This window comes from Oppia nitens, unplaced genomic scaffold, assembly GCF_028296485.1.
Source record: "Oppia nitens isolate AA-2021 unplaced genomic scaffold, nextdenovo-longstitch-racon4-pilon3 scaffold15_pilon_pilon_pilon, whole genome shotgun sequence".
Lineage (NCBI taxonomy): Eukaryota > Metazoa > Arthropoda > Arachnida > Sarcoptiformes > Oppiidae > Oppia > Oppia nitens.
In genome coordinates, this window is record NW_026533194.1 from 437,705 (window position 1) to 450,778 (window position 13,074).

At 17.8% G+C, this 13,074-nt stretch overlaps 1 protein-coding gene across 1 annotated transcript in view; it reads left to right on the forward strand.

Moving 5' to 3' along the window:
- Positions 1 to 301: 301 nt before the first annotated feature.
- The window catches only part of LOC128964057 (octopamine receptor beta-2R-like), a 47,387-nt gene continuing 34,614 nt past the window's right edge, over positions 302 to 13,074 (forward strand). Inside the window, exon 1 of the mRNA XM_054310618.1 lies at positions 302 to 342. The gene's annotated coding sequence lies outside the window, so the exon portion shown is untranslated. The remainder of the gene's footprint in view (positions 343 to 13,074) is intronic.

Consider the following 13,074-nt stretch of genomic DNA (forward strand, 5'->3'; position numbering starts at 1 on the left):
ACAAATATATATATATATATATATTGATGAGTTTGAACTTTTTTCAACTAGATACAATTTTTAATTTTGTTGCTGAACAAAAATTAATAATTGAAAATTATTAATAACATCTCCATCATTAAACTTGAAAGATTTTCCAATCAAAACATATATAAAAGTTATAATTAGTTCAAATAAAAAAATTCATTAAACAAACTATTTAAACATTATATAAATTATATACATTATTGAATTAAATTACTATCATTTAATTCATTGTTATAATAATAATAATAATAATCTACCGGCACTTTTATGTACTATACATTGGGACGACATGTATGTAACAACATTGCATAATAAGTAAGTTTTTTTAAAATGCTATAATATTATGTATAAATACATGTATGAGGTGTGTGTGTGTGTTGTGTATGAATGTTAAAATCTGTAAAATTATTTTTAACTTTAATTACACATTTAAATTTAGTTACACAACCCATATAACAATTATAGCAATAAATCAAGCTAGTTATTTTTAATGACTATTTTTTGTGTTTGTTTTAAAATGCATATATAAAACATTTACTTATTTTAAATAGTTAAAGTTTTTTGTTGTTGTTGTTATTATTGTGTTAATTATTAACAAATCAATTACTACGAAAAATTATTAGTAATCTTTAAACGAAAATTTTTGTTAAATTATTTTGTGTGTGTGCATTATTTATGTTTATTACTATTAAATATATTATCATAGACTCTATATTGACATAGAGTATATAATTTATAGTATACTGTAATTAAGTAATAATACTTATTACTTTTATATTTTAAAAATTATATAATAAAAATAAATATATTTGTAAACTAAAAAAATTGCATTACATTACTAGTATAACTTTATTAGCACAAACATATAATGTTTATATAAATATATTTTAATAAAATAATTATATGTTTAAAAAAACGAAATATAATTATATGATATAATGTATAGATTTTTATATAAGATAATATATATATATATTGTACAATAGACTATATATTATATAGCAAATTTTTTTTTAAAAAAGCAATTATTTTTATTTATTTAGCAACACTTTTTTTTATTAATAATAAATTTAATTTTATAATGTTTATTTAATTTTAATATTTACAAATTGTAAATTACAATATCATTTTACAAATGTATAATATGATTGTATGAATGAATAAATAAATAAATACAGAACAGTATATTAAAATTTTTGTATTTATTTAGATATATATTTATATTTAATAAATATATACAATATATATATATATATATATATTATTTTTTCTATGCAAATACAAATTACAGTATACACTAACAATTGTAAAATTAATGTTATTGAATACAATATAAAAGTTATATCTTTTTTATTAAAAAAATACTGTATATTGATTATACAGTAACTATTTAATAATAATTTTTTTCTAATATTTGTTCAATAGATAGCATTTTATAAATCAATAATAAATTGACGATTTATTATTTTTATTTTATAAATTTATATTTTTCAATATATATATATATACATTGGATATTAATTAATTAAAGCACACCTTACGGGTTCAATAAATATATCAATCAATTGATTTTTAAAAATATTTTAATATTAAAAAAAACATTTGCTACTAGTATAAACATACATTTATAGTTTTGAAGGTTAACATATTTTTATAAATATATATATAAAAACTAAAATATGATTGACAATGTATTGAAAAAAATCATTAAAACATTATGTATAATATATATAAAATATATATAATTAATAGTTAATATATATATAGATAAATAAAAAAATTATACAATAATTTATTTTAATTAATTAATAATTATTGTGTAATCAATTTGTCACTTTATTAGAGTTTTGCTTAAATTATCTATTTATTTAAACATTTTATTACTAAGGTTTTTATTTTTTTAAAAATAAATAATTATATACAAAAAGTAAAATATTTATTATATATTATTTTTCACTACTTTATTCAAATAAATATTTACTCAAATAATATACAATTTATTGTATATTATATATTATTTACAGTATGTTTAGCACAATATCATATTGATTATTGAAATTAAATCAATATATTTGATTACATACTATATTTTAATATAAGATTAAGTTAATAGTATTATTATTATTATTAATACTAAATTATACATAGATTTATCGCAATTCACTGTCATTTAAAAGTAAATATTTTTTATATGTATATGTATTTATGTTTAAATCGGTAAATATCTATAAATTATACTTTAATTGACAGTTATTTATGTGTGACTTATTCATAATTATCTAATCAAGTGTTAATCCAAATCAAACACTTAATTAATAAATACTTAATAAAATCTTTTTTTTATATATATAATGTATAAATAAATTGTTTGTATTAATATTTGATTGCAAATAAATTAAATAATATATAAATGCTTTTTTGTAATTTGATATATTTGTAGTTATATTTTTTATAGACAATTTTTATATATAAAAATCCTCAATAAAAAACATTTTCAAATAAATTATTAATATACTATTATATTATTATAGCAACAATTAATAATAATTTATTTTAAATGAAAACAGCAGTTATTAAAAAAAATGTTTTTAATATATTAAATATAAAATACAGTATAATAAAATTGGAGGTCAATGTTGGAAATATTTATAGCAAATAGTATTGAATTTACAATAATATAATAATGATAGTAAAAAATTAAATATCTATTTTTAGTATCATTATTAACGCTATAATTTATTTATAAATATAATAATTTAAATATCTGTTTAATTATACATAATATTTTACAAAATTGTTTATAAAAATAAAAATAAAATAATAATGTAATAGTTATTTAAATATTTATAATTTACATTTTTATTTATTTAAAAAAAACGTTTAAATTAATATTCAAATATTTTAAATGTAATAATTGTAATTATTATCTAAAAATAAATTATATGAAAAAACCCATTTAATAATRTAATATTTAATATKTATATTGAAATCCGATACTCAATAAGGAAAAGCATATATAATACTAAATTAGTATTAAATTTCAATAATAACAACTATATGAATAAAAAATAATTATTATTACTAATATTTTTATTACATATTAATAAATGTTAAATGTACAGTATATCCTCTATATTATAGAGTCTATAATATAATATTAATATTATAGCTCAGTTACTATACAATATATATTATAAATAAACTGATATTGATATACCTGTAATATTGTTGTTAATGGAAAAATTTATATAAATCTCGATAAAAGTTTAATATATATTTAAAATACAATTACTAGTAATATATCGACTTTATTTACAAATAATTTTTACTGTTTATATTATAATTAGACTTAATTAGTAAATAGATTGTCAAATTTTATTTTTAAATAGTTGAAATTATACAGTATATATATATATTTAAAATTTACATATATAAATATTTTTAAATAATTTTATTTTACACATGCAATTAATAACTAATTAATATATAATTATAATTACAAACATAAAACACACAAATATACAGATATCAAGATAACATTACTGTTGTTTGGGATAATAACTATTAAAATAAATATTTAGTTGTAAATTAAACAATTAATTTGCTATTTACAATAATTAAGCAAGGTTAAATTAGCAATTTTCTCTAAATTGCTATAAAAATTATAAGTATTTGTTTGTTTAAAAATAATTTGATAATTATATTTGTTATATAAATTATTACACGCATCTATGGTTTATTAGTTTTTTTAACATTAAATAAAAAAAATGTAAATTTATAATAAAAAATTACATTTTAACTGTAGGCGTATAGATTACTAACTAGTAGTGTATAACATAAATAAATAAATGAATAGATAAAATTAAATATCTTGATAATTAAATAAATAAAAAATATTTAATTTGTTTTCATTTATTAAATAAACATAAATTTAATAAAATTGTTTTTTTCACATATAATATTAAATGTTTGTAAAAAATGCGATTATTTAAAAGTAAATAATAATAGTTAACATATAAAATAAAATATATTTGTTGTTTAGTTTTTTATACATTATTTAATTACTGTATAATATAACAAAACTAAAATATTAAACAAATAAAATCAATATATTGATAGTAATTAAAAAATAACATTTGTTTATATATTATTTTTTGTTTAATAATCATCTTTAAGTTCATTGCTATTTATTTTTATTATTATTATTATTCATAATACTATTTTCAACAATGAGATTGCAATCATAAAAAAACATATAAAAAGCATAAATACTTAATTTAATTACCATTAGTTAATATTTATTATTAAAATTATATGATTATAAAACATTGATAATAATAATAATGATAATTGTATTGTATTTTATGGCAGGAAATTCAATAATGTTTAATAAAATTTATAGATTTTTTTTTTGAAAAAATAAATTATAGTATAAAAGTTTGAATAATAATTATAATACTACTACTAATAATAGTAAAAATAATTTATTTGTTATTATAATTACAAACAAAAAACAAATAGTATATTCAATAAAATGTAAAATATGTGAGAAATTAAATTATAAAAAAGTAATATAAATGAATTCAATAAAGTCAATAATAATTAGTTTAATAAATAAATTATAAAAATATTTTATACAATTTTTAAAATTGTTTGTTACATTTTAACTAAAAAAAAAGTTTAACAATTGCATTGATTTTTGATGAAATCGATCTTAAAATCGCATAATTTAGTCATCAAAAGCTCATACATATAGAAACATATGATTGAAGCCATAGGTTTGGCATATTTTGGCAATGTTTTGGTCAAATCTGTTTGACACGAATCAAATATATAGGTATCGCCCACTAAAACCATTGGTGTCGACACTGTATCGACCAGTGTTTGTCGGGTCAATACCATTATCCGGGCTAACCAATCATTAAATGTAGTGTTAGTTTTGACGTAGTGTTTAACCATTAAGTCGATTCCCAATCTGTTTGCAATACTGTCCGATAATAATTGTGTTTCTGAATGTGGTGTCAATGGCTGTACAGTTGTGGTAGTAGTAGTAGTAGTAGTCTCGGTGGTGGTGGTAGTAGTTGTGGTGTTCGGGTTTGTTGTATCATTATATTGAAGACTGGATATCAAAAACATAAAAATTATTAATAAAGACATTATAATTATGTTTTGAATAAACATTTTTCAACAATACAACTACAATAGTCGCTCTTTCTAATAAAATGATAATTATTTTATAAAAACAATTTGCATAAATAGAGATATTATTTATAAAGGTATTAAGTAATGACAATAAAAACTAACTTTTTGTTGGAAATTACTTCAAAATTACTATTATTTTGATTATCAATCAATAGATTTGATGAGAATTTTCTTATACTTTCATCAATTTTAATGTTATTGGTTGATAAATCTTATTAAATAAATGATAATTATTAAAATATTTTATTCATATTTGAGTTATTTTATTACTATATATATATATATTTCATACCTTTGTTAGACATGTGTTTAGAGAAAACTTTGGGATAATTGATAAATGAAATAATTATTATTATTATTGAGAAATATTTAAATAAAATATATGATATATCAAACATTTTTATCAGTTAACTGTATACTTAATATTCAATAATAATAATACTAATAATATTTAGTAATTGTTTTAAACACTTTTAAATTATAAGTTTATATAACAAAAGTTTTTTCCCACTTTACACTTAGACATACATTTTTTTTATTTAAGATATTTATATTAAATTAATTTTGAACAACTATTTATTGTCAATAATATTTTTGGCAATTAATGCAAAAATACAAATAAAATTGTTTAAATTTTTTCAATATCCTTTTATTAATCCTATTATTGCTATTTATTGAAATATTTATATGTAAAATACAGTATACTTTAGTAATAWTTGATGTTTAATGAGTTTGAAAATTTTTATTAATACAATAATAACTTAATTAAACAAAAAATGTCATATTTTATTTGATAGAAATTATATTTTTTAAAGAAAAAATTTCAAATAAGATTCAATAATTTATTAATAATTATATATATAAACTATTTATTATAAATAAACTGATACTGATATACCTGTATTATATTGTTAATGAAAAAATTTATATAAATTTATATAAAAGTTTAATATATATTTAAAATACAATTACTAGTAATATATCGACTTTATTTACAAATAATTTTTACTGTTTATATTATAATTAGACTTAATTAGTAAACAGATTGTCAAAAAATAATTTTTTAATAAAATAATTGCAATTATATATTAATTTTTAACAATTATATATTCTTTAAAAAATTAAATATTTTTAAATGTTTTTATTTACGCATGCAATTAATAACTAATTGATATATAATTATAATTACAAACATAAAACACATAAATATATAAATATCAAGATAACATCACTTGTAATGTTGTTTGGGATAATAACTATTAAAATAAATATTTAGTTGTAAATTAAACAATTATTTTGCTATCAACAATATAATTAAGCAAGGTTATAGTAGCAATTTGCTCACAAATTACTATAAGACAATCATATTATAAGTATCAGTTTGTTAAAAAAAATATTTTTATAATTATAGTTGTTATATAAATTATTACACGTGTCTGTAGTTTATTTATTTTTAAAAAAAATAACATTAAATAAAAAATAAACATTTATAATAAAAAAAATACTTTTTAACTGTAGGAGTATATTGTAAATAATTACAAATAAAAAAGTATATTGAAAAGATATGAAAAATAAAAATAATATAAATTATTATACATGTCTATTGTTTATTTATTTTTAAAATTTTTTTAACATTAAATAAAAAATACATTTTATTTTTAGGTGTTTAGAGTACTAACTAGTAGTGTATAACATAAATAAATAATTGAAGAAATAAAATATCTAAATAATAATATAAATAAAAATGTTTAATTAGTTTTCATTTAGTAAAAAACATAGATTTAATAAATTTTTTTATTTCACATATAATGTTAAATTTTTGGTAAGAATGCAATTATTTAATAATTAATAATAATAGTTAACATATAAAATAAAATGTATTTATTGTATATAGTTTTTACAATAAATTACTGTATTATATTACAAAACTATAATATTAAATAAATAAAATCAATATATTGATAGTAATTAAATAATAATATTTATTTATATGTTATTTCTTGTTTAATATTAATCTTTAAGTTCATTGCTATCTATTTTTATTATTAATACTATTGTTTTTCATAATACTATTTTGTACGATGAGATCAATATAAAAACATATATAACTTAATATAAGTTAATACTGTATTTATTGTTGAAATTTTTGTGAATATAAATGATTGATAAAATTGATTGTATTTAATAATAAATAATTAATAAATAAAGTCTATAATACCTTAAAATTTGAAGTATAAGTTTCAATATTAATAATAATAATAGTAATAAATACAATTATATTCAATACAATGTAAATATCAGAAATAAAATTAAAAATAAAATATTTTATAATTGTGTAAATGATAAATAATAATAAAAATATTATATCCAATGATATTTTTTGTAAGTTTTACTATAATTTATTAACATTTACATTGTTTTTTGATGACATCAATCTTAAAGTCACACATTTTTGTCATAAAAAGTTCATAAATATAAAAACATAGTATAGAAGCAATAGGTTTGGCATATTTTGGTACTTTTTTAGCTAAATTTTGATGACACCGATGAAACAGATAGGAATCGCCGATCAGTACTACTGGTTCGGTCACGAAATCCACAAGTATTTCGCGGGTGAATACCATTAACTGTTTGATCAAATCATCAAATGTTGTGTTGATATTGTTGTTGAAGTCAATGTCAAATGAATTAGAAATTTTGTCCGAAAAATAGTGTGTTTCTGAATGTGGTGTTAATGGCTGTACACTTGTGGTCGTAGTCTYGGCGGGGGTTGTAGTGGTAGTAGTAGTAGTAGTGGTAGTAGATGTCAGACTAGTATCACCAGAATATTCATAACTTGAGAGCAAAAACAAAAAAAAATTATTGAAAAAATTAAAATTATATTTTCAATAAACATTTTTAACGACAATAATATTCGGTTTATTTAATTAAAATGATAATTAATTTTTAGAAAACAATTAGCTTATATAGAGATTTTATTTATAATTGTATTAATGATAGCATTATAAACAAACTTTTTATTAGAAATTTCTCCAAAATTACTATTATTTTGATTATTAATCAAAAGATTTGATTTCAATTTTCTTATGTTTTCATCAATTTTGATGTCATTGATTGATAAATCTGATTAAATAAATAAAAATAATAATTAAAATACTATATTCATATTTTAGTAATATTTTATTCATATTTTAGTAATATTTTATTACAATATATATATATATTTCATACCTTTGTTAGACAAGTTTTTAGATAAAACTTTGGGATAATTGATAAATGAAATAATTATAATTATTATTGAGAAATATTTAAATAAAATATATGATATGTTAAACATTATTATCAGTTAACTGTATTCTTAATATTCAATAATATAATACTAATACTAATTTTTAGTTATTTTTTAAACACTTTTAAATTATAAGTTTATATATATATACTGTATATATATAAAAAGTTTTTGCACTWTATATAAATTATCTTTGATTTAAAATATGTGTATTAAATTAATTTTGAACTACTATTTATTGTCAATAATATTTTATGTAATTAATGCAAAAATAAATAATCTGTTTGTTTTCAATATCCTATTATTAATCCTATTATTGCTATTTATTTAGATATATATAAAATACAGTACACTGTAGTAATATTTAATAAGTTATCAATTTGAAATTTTTATTAATACACTAATAAGTTCATTAAAACAATTATTTTGTTTTTTACAATAATTAAGCAAGATTATATTAGCTATTTTCTTACAAACTGCTTTATAAACCAGCATATTATAAGTATTAGTTTGTTAAAAATAAATTGATAATTATATTTATTATATAAATTAATATACGTGTCTATAGTTTATTTTAATTTTTTTATAAAATATAAAAATAAAATATTTATAATAATAAAAAATACATTTTAATTGTAGGCGTATATAATAGTGTATAAAATAAATAAATTAATGAATAGATAAAATAAAATATCTAAATAATTATATAAATAAAAATATTTAATTARTTTTCATTTAGAAAAAAATAKATTAAATAATATAGTTTTTTMACATATAATGTTAATTTTTGTCAAAATGCTATTATTTAAAAGTAATTATAATAATAATAGTTAACATAAAAAATAAAAATATTTATTGTTTAGTATTTTAAACAGTAAATTACTGTATAATATAACAAAATACAAAATATTATTTATTTCTACATTAAGAGTAAAATGTTTTAATGATTTTTTTATTAGATAATAATTATTTAAATAATGTTTTCATATGGATTGTCAGTCTGTGATAATAATGAATTTATTAAAAAAAACTTTTATACTAAACATCAATTAATAATAAATTCAATAAATRTAATAATACTATTAATAAATAATGYGTTTATAAACATTATGTAAAAATATTATGTAAAAAATTTTGCAAAATGTCGGAAATTTATAAGAAATAAATAAAATAAGTGATAAAATATTAATTAAAAATTAATTATTACAATTACATTGTTGTTTGATTTGATTTTTTTGATATTCACACACATTTATAATCGTATATTCATATAAATAAAAGCAAACTATCGGCGATAATGGCCGATACGTTGGTAACATAATTGTGTCCATATATTGTTGGCATTTCCTAAATATATATGAATCGCCTATCAATACAATCGGTGCAGAAAATATATCCACAAATTTTTGACGAATAAATACCGAATTAATCATTAGATTTGCTAACATGTCATCAAATGTTGCATTTTTCATATTTAAATTAAAATCAGACATAATATCAGCCAAAATATGTTGTTTTGGAGGTGTATATGGTGTCAGTGGTTGTAAAACTATGGCAGTAGTAGTAGGAGGAGGGGTGGAGGTGGTGGTGGTAATGATGGTCTCAGTTGTAGTAGTAGTGGTTTTCGGGTTAGTAGTAGTGTCTGCAAGACTCACACCATCAGTGATCTGGTTTTCAACCAGAGATTTAGAGTCATTGTACTCATGACTTGTCAACAGAAACATAAAAATAATGAAAATAATAAAAATTATTTTTTTGTAAAAACATTTTCACTGACAATAACTACAATATTCAGTCTATTTAATTTAAATGTTAACTAATTTATAAAAACAATTTGCTTTTATAGAGATTTTCATTATAGTTATTATTATTATTAACAATAAAAACTAACTTTTTGTTGGAAATTACACCAAAATTGCTATTATTTTGATTATCAATCAATAGATTAGATGACAATTTTCTTAAACTTTCATCAATTTTGATTTCATTGGTTACTAAATCTGATTAAGCAAATAGAAATAATAATTAAAATATTTGATTTATATTTGAGATATATTTTATTACAATATAAATATATATATATATTTCAAACCTTTGTTAAACATGTGTTTAGATAAAACTTTAGGATAATTGATAAATAAAATCATTATAATTATTATTGAGAAATATTTAAATAAAATATATGATATGTCAAACATTTTTATCAGTTAACTGTAAACTTAATATTCAATAATAATAATACTAATAATAATTTTTAGTTATTGTTTAAACACTTTTAAATTATATGATTATATATATATATGAAAAGTTTTTGCACTTTATATAAATTATATTTGATTAAAAATATGTGTATTAAATTAATTTTGAACAACTATTTATTGTCAATAATATTTTTGGCAATTAATGCAAAAATACAAATAAAATTGTTTAAATGTTTTCAATATCCTTTTATTAATCCTATTATTGATATTTATTGAATTATACAGTATATAAAATACAGTATACTGAGTAATATTTAATATGTTTGAAAATTTTATTAATACAATAATAACTTAATTAAACAAAAAATGTCATTTTATTTGATAGAAATTATATTTTTTAAATAAAAAATTTCAAATAAATATGATTAAAGAATTTATTGATAGTTATATATCTAATATTAATTTAATTAAGATAAATAAAATTGAATTTTTTTTTTAAATATTTTATTTGACAAATATAAATATTTTTCTAAATAAGATTGATATATTTATAATATACATGAATGAAAAAAATTATTTATTAAAAAAGTAAATGTTTTATTTAATTCATTTAATGTATATACAGTAATACATATATATAATAATTAAATTATTTTTTTAAATAAGAAAATCAAATAAATAATCAAATAATTAAATAAAAATCAAAAATGCTGTCAAATTTTAATTTTTATTATTATTATTATTAATATCAACTATATTGTACTACAATGTGTGTGTATTTTTCTAGACATAAAAAATAAAATAATATGAAATTTAATTTTATATATATATATATATTTTATCTTCATCTGTGTGTGTATAAACTGTTATCCGTACTATATGTTTATTTTTGTTATTAGTCAACATGTTTTAGTTAAGTATAAAATATATATAATAATATAATAAAATAAAATATAATATGAAAAAGTTGAGAGGAAAGGTATTATAAAAGTCTAACTGTGCCCTAACTTGACTTTTCTCTATTTTATCTTTTATTCTCTCTCTCTCTCTCTCTCTCTCTCTCTCTCTCTCTCTCTCTTTCGGTGTATGTGTTTGTGTGTTAAAAGAAACTACACAATAAAAATGGTTGATCCTAATGTTTGCACTTGTATTTTATTTTTTTGCTCAAATATATAACCAAATAAAAAATGTATATAATATAAGAAATAATTCACATTTCTTTATCTATTTTTCTTCAAACATTTTCAGTTTCATTGACTCTRAAGGTTTGGTATGTGTGTGTGTGTGTGTGTGTGTGTGTGTATGTGTGTGTATGTATGTGTGTGTATGTATGAATGTGTGTGTGTATGTGTGTGTATGTATGTGTGTGTATGTATGAATGTGTGTATGAATGTGTGTGTATGTATGAATGTGTGTGTCTTTTCACTCCTACCAGTGCTTGATTCACTTACTCACTCACTTAGTATTGATTAAACCATAGCTTATATATATTGAGGCAAATTATTTGATAACCTCAATATTTTATATAAACATTATATAAAAATGTATTTTTTTAAATAAAAAAATTACCRATAATTTTTTAATTAATTGATCTATATAAAAGTAATAAATTTAAATACAATATATATGTATATAAATATGTTTATAACTAAAGATTTTGCTAAATTATTTAACATTTAACATAAAAACAAAAGAAAACATATATTCATGTTATGACATATTGATATAAAAATGAGAAATGTTTTGTTGAGAGATATAAAAAAAATAAAAAAAAGAGAGATAAACAATGGCATTGATTAATACAAATTAATGGTCGGCCAACTTCTCTATACTAAATATATATATATATATATATATATATATATCGATCTATTAGACTATGTTTGAGCTGAGGAGTTGCCTAAAATCGACTGTCAAGTGATCAGGCAATCACTGTAAGTGAGAGAGAAAAATAAAGAGAGAGAGAGAGAGAGAGAGAGAGAGAGAGAGAGAGAGAGAGAGAGAGAGAGCATACATACATACATCTCATCTTATCTTTTATTTCGCCTTTTATATTGAGCACACATTTAACAGCTCGTGAAATGAATGAGACGTTGGTTTTTTTTCTACTGGTGCTGTCTTTCCACTGCTATATTCTCTCTCTCTCTCTTTCTCTCTCTCTTTCTCTCTCTCTCTCTTCTCTTTCTCTCTCTCTCTCTCTCTCTCTCTCTCTCTCTCTCTCTCTCTCTCTCTCTTTATTTTTTCTATAAGTTGTCTCTTATTTTTTGTGTGATGGCATTCCTATGTTTAGTTTCGACTGACTTATGCCATAAGTGTGTTCTTCATGTCACATGTTATGTAATATCAATGAGTTTG